Source organism: Sarcophilus harrisii, chromosome 6 (assembly GCF_902635505.1).
Source record: "Sarcophilus harrisii chromosome 6, mSarHar1.11, whole genome shotgun sequence".
NCBI lineage: Eukaryota > Metazoa > Chordata > Mammalia > Dasyuromorphia > Dasyuridae > Sarcophilus > Sarcophilus harrisii.
In genome coordinates, this window is record NC_045431.1 from 206,340,518 (window position 1) to 206,347,538 (window position 7,021).

Genomic DNA, 7,021 nt, shown 5'->3' on the forward strand with positions numbered 1-7,021 from the left:
TCATGAATGAAGACTTTTTTTTTTTTTTTTTTGCCATAATTGAAGAGTAAGTAAGTAAAACCTTTTCTTCCTGGTGGCAAATTCTGGGAATTTGATAAAACACTCTTACAGCTTGTTCATTTCTGGACAACTTCTGGTTAAGTCAAAGATTATGAATTTTCGGAAGGAAAAAATATCTTCATCCTTCTCAATTTTATAAGGACTCAAATTCACAATGATGAAAAATCCAGATTTAAGATCAAAGAATTATTTCTATGACTCAAGAACAAAATTTGAAATAATATGAATAAAATTTCAGAATCCCAGAAATAATCCTGAAATCAGTCTTGGAATTAAGGCAGAATTTGGCTACTACCACGGCCTGAACACCAAAAGGAACCTTTGAGTAAGACCTTTGGTAACTCAACTGAATTTTGTGTACATTACTAATATTTAACAACACATGCAAGAATTTATATACCCTCATTATTAGTTATTTCAAGGTATTATTCTTAGAAGTTTATATACATTTTTCAAAATTGTTTTCATTATAACTATAACTTTTTCTTAACTTTTTTCATAACCATAACTTTTCCAACTTCCTCTATGATCAAAACTGAGGAAGTGTTCTCAATTCACGATATTGTCACTTAAAAACTTGTTTGCATGTTTCTTTGATACTTCTTCACAACTTAGATGTCATCCTAGACAAATCAATCTTACTCCTATTCAAAATGTTGCCAAGTTCTATTGTTTGCCACATCTTTTATCTATTTCACATTCTCTCTTCTGGTACAGGCCCTCATCACTTCATGCTTGTAATGTTGCAGTAATTTCCTGATTATTCTCAGAATACCAACTCCAGTTCATCCTCCAGTCACCAGTTAAAGTGATTTTTTAAGGCTTAGGTTTTACTATGTCGTTCCTTTAACTCCACAGATCCCCACTACCATCAGGGTCCAACATATACTCCTTTATTTGGCTTTAAAAGTTCTTCACAACCTGAAAAGTTTCTACCTTTCTTACATTTCAATGCCCTCCAAATACTACTCTTTTTGCTTTTTTCTCAAACAACTCTTCATTTCCTGATTCTATGCTTTTTTTTTTTACTATCTGTTTCTAATGTTTGGGATTTTCTACTTTCTTGTCTCCACTTCCTGGCTTCCTTTAAGACAACTCAAAACCTTCCTTCTGCAACAGTATTTTCCCAATTCCTATTACTGTTGATGACTTCCAATTTAACTTAATGTAACTTGAAAATATATCATGTTTGCATGTTGTCTTCATCATCATCTCTCCTCCCCATCGTTCTCCTCCCCTCTTCTCTCCTCAATTTCAAGACAAAATCAATCTTTAAAGAACAATGTGGAACACAACAGAAAGAGCCTTGACTCTAGAATTCGAATATATGGATCCAAATTCTGGTCCTGATATTTACTAATTTTGTGACCTTAGACAAATGTCACAAGTTGATTTTTCTTTTTTCCCATCAAGTTTCTTTTTTCATTGTGTAGGAACTTTAAACTTTCTTCCTGTCTCCCTCTTTGCTCTTTCCTATTCCCTTCCTTCCTCCCAGTTTTTTTAAACATCTTCATAAAGATTCATGTTGTGAAAGAAAACATAGACTTCCCTAAAACCCCAAAACCTCAAGAAAAACAAGTATACTTCAATCTGTATGCAGACACAATTCTTTCTCTGGGTATAGATTGTATTTTTCAACATAAGTCGTTTAGAGAAGGGAAAGGGACCAGTATGTGCCAAAATGTTTGTGGCAGCCCTGTTTGTAGTGGCTAGAAGCTGGAAACTGAGTGGATGCCCATCAATTGGAGAATGGTTGGGTAAATTGTGGTATCTGAATGTTATGGAACGTTATTGTTCTGTAAGAAATGACCAGCAGGAGGAATACAGAGAGGCTTGGAAAGACTTACATGAACTGATGCTAAGTGAAATGAGCAGAACCAGGAGATCATTATATACTTCAACAACAATACTGTATGAGAATGTATTCTGATGGAAGTGGATTTCTTTGACAAAGAGACCTAATTCAGTTTCAATTGATCAATGATGGACAGAAGCAGCTACACCCAAAGAAAAACACTGGGAAATGAATGTAAACTGTTTGCATTTTTGTTTTCTTCCAGGTTATTTTACCTTCTGAATCCAATTCTTCCTGTGCAACAAGAAAACTTTGGTTCTGCACACATACATTGTATCTAGGATATACTACGACATATTCAACATATATAGGACTGCTTGCCATCTAGGGAGGGGCTGTAGGGTGGGAGGAAAAATCAGAACTGAAGTGAGTGCAAGGGATAATGTTGTAAAAAAATTACCCTGGCATGGATTCTGTCAATTAAAAGTTATAAAAATTAAAAAAAACATGAGTCCTTTAGAGTGGTCTTGAATCATTATATTACTGAGAATAGCCAAGTCATTCACAGCTGATCATTTAGAATACTGTTGTTACTTTGTACTTAGTATATTTAGTATATTTCACTTTGTATTATCTGGTATAAGTCTTTCCTGGTTTTCTTGAGAGCATAATGGTATTCCATCACAACCACATAGCACAATTTCTTTGGCCATTCTCCAGTTGATAGGGATCCACTTAATTTCCACTTCTTTACCACCAGAAAAAAGCTGCTATAAATATTTTTGCATATATAAATCCTTTTCTTTTTCTTTTTAAAATTTTTTTTTATAGATATCTAGTAATGGTGTTACTAGATCGAAGGATATGCATGGCCATAGATCTTATATTGCTCTATAGAATGGTTGAATTGGTCCACAATTCCATCAATAATGCAGTAAGGTCTTATTTTTCTTAAATCTCCTCCAATGTTTCTCATTTGCCTTTTCTGGCCTATTAACCAATCTAATAAGTATGAGGCCATATCTCAGAATTGTTTTGATTTGCATTTCTCCAGTCAATAATTAATATATTTTTATATGGTTATAAATCACTTGATTAGTTCATATGAATTTTCATAGCTTTTAATTATTTATTGATTGGGGAACAGGATCTTATAAAAGTTGACTGTTTCCTATATGTTTGAGAAATGAAACCTTCAGAGAAACTTCAAAATTCTTTTCATAATTACTATTGCTAAATGTATTTCCTTCCGTTTATTCTATTTTTCTCTCCTTTCATCCAGTCCTTCCTCAAAAAAGTTTTCCTTCTGACTGTTCCCTCCTTCAATCTGCCTCCAATCTAATGAGGGATTCTGATTAAGGGTAATCCAAGATCCTTGCCATTATCAGAAGTATGAATCTATGGTTTTCTTTTCAATTCAATTCAAAAGTAGAAAAGCAGGTTACTTCTACATCTTGGGATAGTTATCATTCCCTATAAGAAACTTTTCACACACCCATATGTACATATTGTTAACAAATTGAAGAGAAAAAAAGATTATGGAAAATCACCAAAATTTATCCTTTCCAATAAATGAAAAATAAAACACCTTGGATCAAGACTTACCAGTCTCTTGGTTGTGACTTGGTTCATTATTTTCCTCACTTAGTTTGTCCAGGAGAGTATCTAAAACATCAAATGTATTTGGGGTATGACTGGTGGACTGCAATGCTCTCCCTTTTCCTTATCTTTAAGAGGACTGGATTTCTGTTCTTCATTCTGGATCCTTCCACCAGTCTTACTGGGACATGTCTTCTGCACATCTTTGTCTCTGATGTTTTTTTCTGCACAATCTGAAGTGATGAAATAGAGACTTGCTTAAGACTAATTTGTATGGGGTACTGTGCAACTGAGAATACTTTTTTGTTTCCCAGGAGAGATATCTCCCTCTCCCCATCACTCTTTCTTCTTTTCTTTTCCCACCTTCTCTTTTACTCTTACTCCCTTTCCCACCCACTCTCACTCTCTTTCCTACTCACACTTTCACTCTCATTCTCATTTTTCTCTCACTTTTATTCTTTCACTCTCAGTCTCATTCTCATTCTTTCTCACCCACTCTCATTCTTTCTCATCTACTCTCACTCTCACCCATTCTCACTCTCATTCTTTCTCATCTACTCTCTCATTTTCTCACTTTCCTTCTTTCCCATCTACTTTCTCACACTCATTCTCTCTCTCACTCTTTCCCACCCTCTTTTCTTTTCCAACCCTCTCTTTTACTCTCACTCCCTTTTCCATCCACTCTCACTCACTTTCTCACTCACTCACTCACTCACTCACTCACTCTCACTCTCTATGTGTACATATGTGTTAAGAAAAGAGCAAAATAAGGAAAATATTATGGAAGTAGAAATGAAGATAAAGAAATATATTTTTTAAAAAGCTGTCAGTTGGGCACAATCTTACCTATATTTTTGGAGTTTTCCTGACCTAAGTTTTGTATCTCTTTATCCCTTGATGGTTCCTAGAAAAATAAGCATATCTTATTTACTATTTTAAGAATTACACATTATCTTTCTCTCTCACCCTATCATTTCCTAGAATACTTTTCCTCTGATTTTTCATGCATCAAAATTAAAAGTTGGTCAATGGAATATAGAAATCCAGAATTCTAATTCCAGTGGAGGAGGAGGTGCAGTTTTCTTGGCTTCTAGACTACATCTTTTCTGCCACAAAAGAGATGTCTTCCACCACCTACTTCACAAAGATCTTTGTGGTTACTGAAGATACAGTTCTGAACCGGGGTTGATCATAGACAGGTCGATGGCACCTCAAGTGTCCACCCTGCTCACAATCTTTTGTGGTGGGAAAGATGTTTCTACATGATAGATGAGCTTTACTTTGACCTTTGCAAAACAAGTGACTACACATAAATTGATTTCAACCTTGCTTAAGATCAGCAGTTCCGTTGCCATCAAGCAGCTCAAATCTCTTTACTTGCCTTGTATTACTTGTGAATTGGAAAGAACTTCAACTTCAGTTTGTTCTAATCTTTCATCCTGTTCAGTAATCTCTTTTGCCTCATTTTGATGGGCAATTATTATACTGAATGGCACAATTTTAGAGTTTGAAGAGACCTAAGTGCTCATTTTATGTAACAAATACTCAAAAGGAAGCTCTACTGTAAAGTAACTGAGAAGACTGTACAAGTCTTTGTTCAAGCTTTTCAAGAATTGGAAATCTAATACTTTCAAAGGCAGCTTATTGCACTTAACAACTCTAATTATAAAAAAGGTTTTCTGGTCATCAAACCAAATTGGCCTTTGGGCAACTTCAACCATTTGCTGCATCATACATAGTCTTACTGCTCGTCTGAGCCAACATGTCTTACAAAATCCTAAATTCAGATTCACCTCAGACTCCGTGTGCCTGAGGAAAGTCATTTAATCTCTATCTGCCTCAGTTTCTTCAACTATAAAATGGGGATCACAATAATTATACTTAAAGAAGGTAGTTGTAAAAATCAAATGAGATGATATATATCTTTTTAACAGCACATAGCACCGTGCTCAGAATGTTATAAGTATTTAATAAATACTTGGTCCCTTTTCTTCTTTTCCTCTTATTTCTGCACTATATAATTGGTGCTTCAGCCAAATTCTACTAAATTCCCCCAAACAAGTAGGTTCTGTTGCCCTTCACTTTCCCATAAGTTGAAAGGTTAATTTGTTTTCATATCTGCCTTCTGAACAATGCCACAAATAACTCTCTTCCTATTGCTCACTTACCTGAGAGTGAAAAGTGGACTCCATATTCAAACCAAGCAAGCCCAAGGCCTAGTTCCATATGATTTGGCCCTGAAGGGTGAGGGAAGCCTCTTATATTTTTCTGAAAGGTCAATCAACAAACTCATCAATAAATGAATATATTCTTTCAAGTTCCTAATTAAAGGTTATTAACACAAGCTTAACACACTCATCCTTGAATGAATGCTTGAAATATTATTCTTAGACTGGATAAAGGTCCTCAGATCCCATGGCTAAACCACCATGCCCAAAGCTATTTTACAAGTATGTATGGGTGTATAAATACAGAACAAAAGTTGTAGGAATTTAGAATAAAAGTATAGGACAGTTTAGACATTTTGTTACTTTAGTAGAATAAAAAAAATCTTGAAGGTAATAATGACTGCCTCACTTTTGTTATTCTGATCTCATAGACCAGCTTGTTTTGAAAACCAAGCTCTTGACTGATTGATTAGCTACTAGATGCTCTCTTTTGTTTCTTCATAATTACCTTACTGGGAGTGTGAGGATGGGAAGGGGAAAAAATTGAATCAACAAATACTTATTTGGGGAAATTTTATAGAAGGAAACATTGGTGCCTCCTCAATTTTCATCCAAACCACCATATTCTCAAAACTTTATCATTTCAGAGCTGGAAAGATCTAATGGATCATTGTAGTGAGACTTCATAGAGAAGAAGTGACTCACTCAACTCATGATGAGACTGAGCTGATGTAGGCTCAAATAGGGTTCAAGATGGATTAGAGGATACAGTGAAGGACTGTTGCATACTTTTGCTCATTCCACCAGTTACTTTGGCACACTCCTTTTCTAAGATGCCTTTGTCTTGAGTGTTGGAAAGAGCTGAGTGAGAACAAAAAAGAGAAATGATTGGAATTAAATATATTTGGAAAGACACAAGGAGAAAAGGAAAATATTTAGTGAAAAAGAAGAGGCAGAGAAAGGAAGAAGTGCAAAGTGAAATGTGAATGGTCATTGTGTAGGACATAGTAAAAAAAAAATCTCACCTATTTTTTTGGTGATTTTCACATCCACGTCTTGAGATTCACGATTCCTTGGACGTTTCTGCAATATATGAGAGACATGCAAAATCCAGTGCTTTCCTGCTTTCCTACCTCATGATGCCAATAATTATTGCTTCATTTCATGGGTCTGATATCACTTTTCTTCTTTGATCTCTCCTTTTTATACAAAGTCATAAAAAACTATGCATCTGCTAGTCAAATTTTTAAAAATTAATTAATTTATTTAATAGCTTTTTATTTACAGGGTATATGTATGGGCAACTTTACAGCATTGACAATTGCCAAACCTTTTGTTCTAATTTTTCCCCTCCTTCCTCCCACCCCCTCCCCCAGATGGCAGGATGACCAGTAGATGT

The 7,021-nt window shown here is 35.0% G+C and overlaps 1 long non-coding RNA gene across 1 annotated transcript; it reads right to left on the minus strand.

The window, feature by feature from the left end:
* Positions 1 to 6,411: 6,411 nt before the first annotated feature.
* LOC116420150 lies at positions 6,412 to 6,707 on the minus strand. The gene is made up of 2 exons (XR_004230425.1): positions 6,648 to 6,707; positions 6,412 to 6,483 (listed from the first exon to the last, which is right to left on the minus strand). It is a non-coding gene; the product is annotated as an uncharacterized LOC116420150 (long non-coding RNA).
* Positions 6,708 to 7,021: the final 314 nt, after the last annotated feature.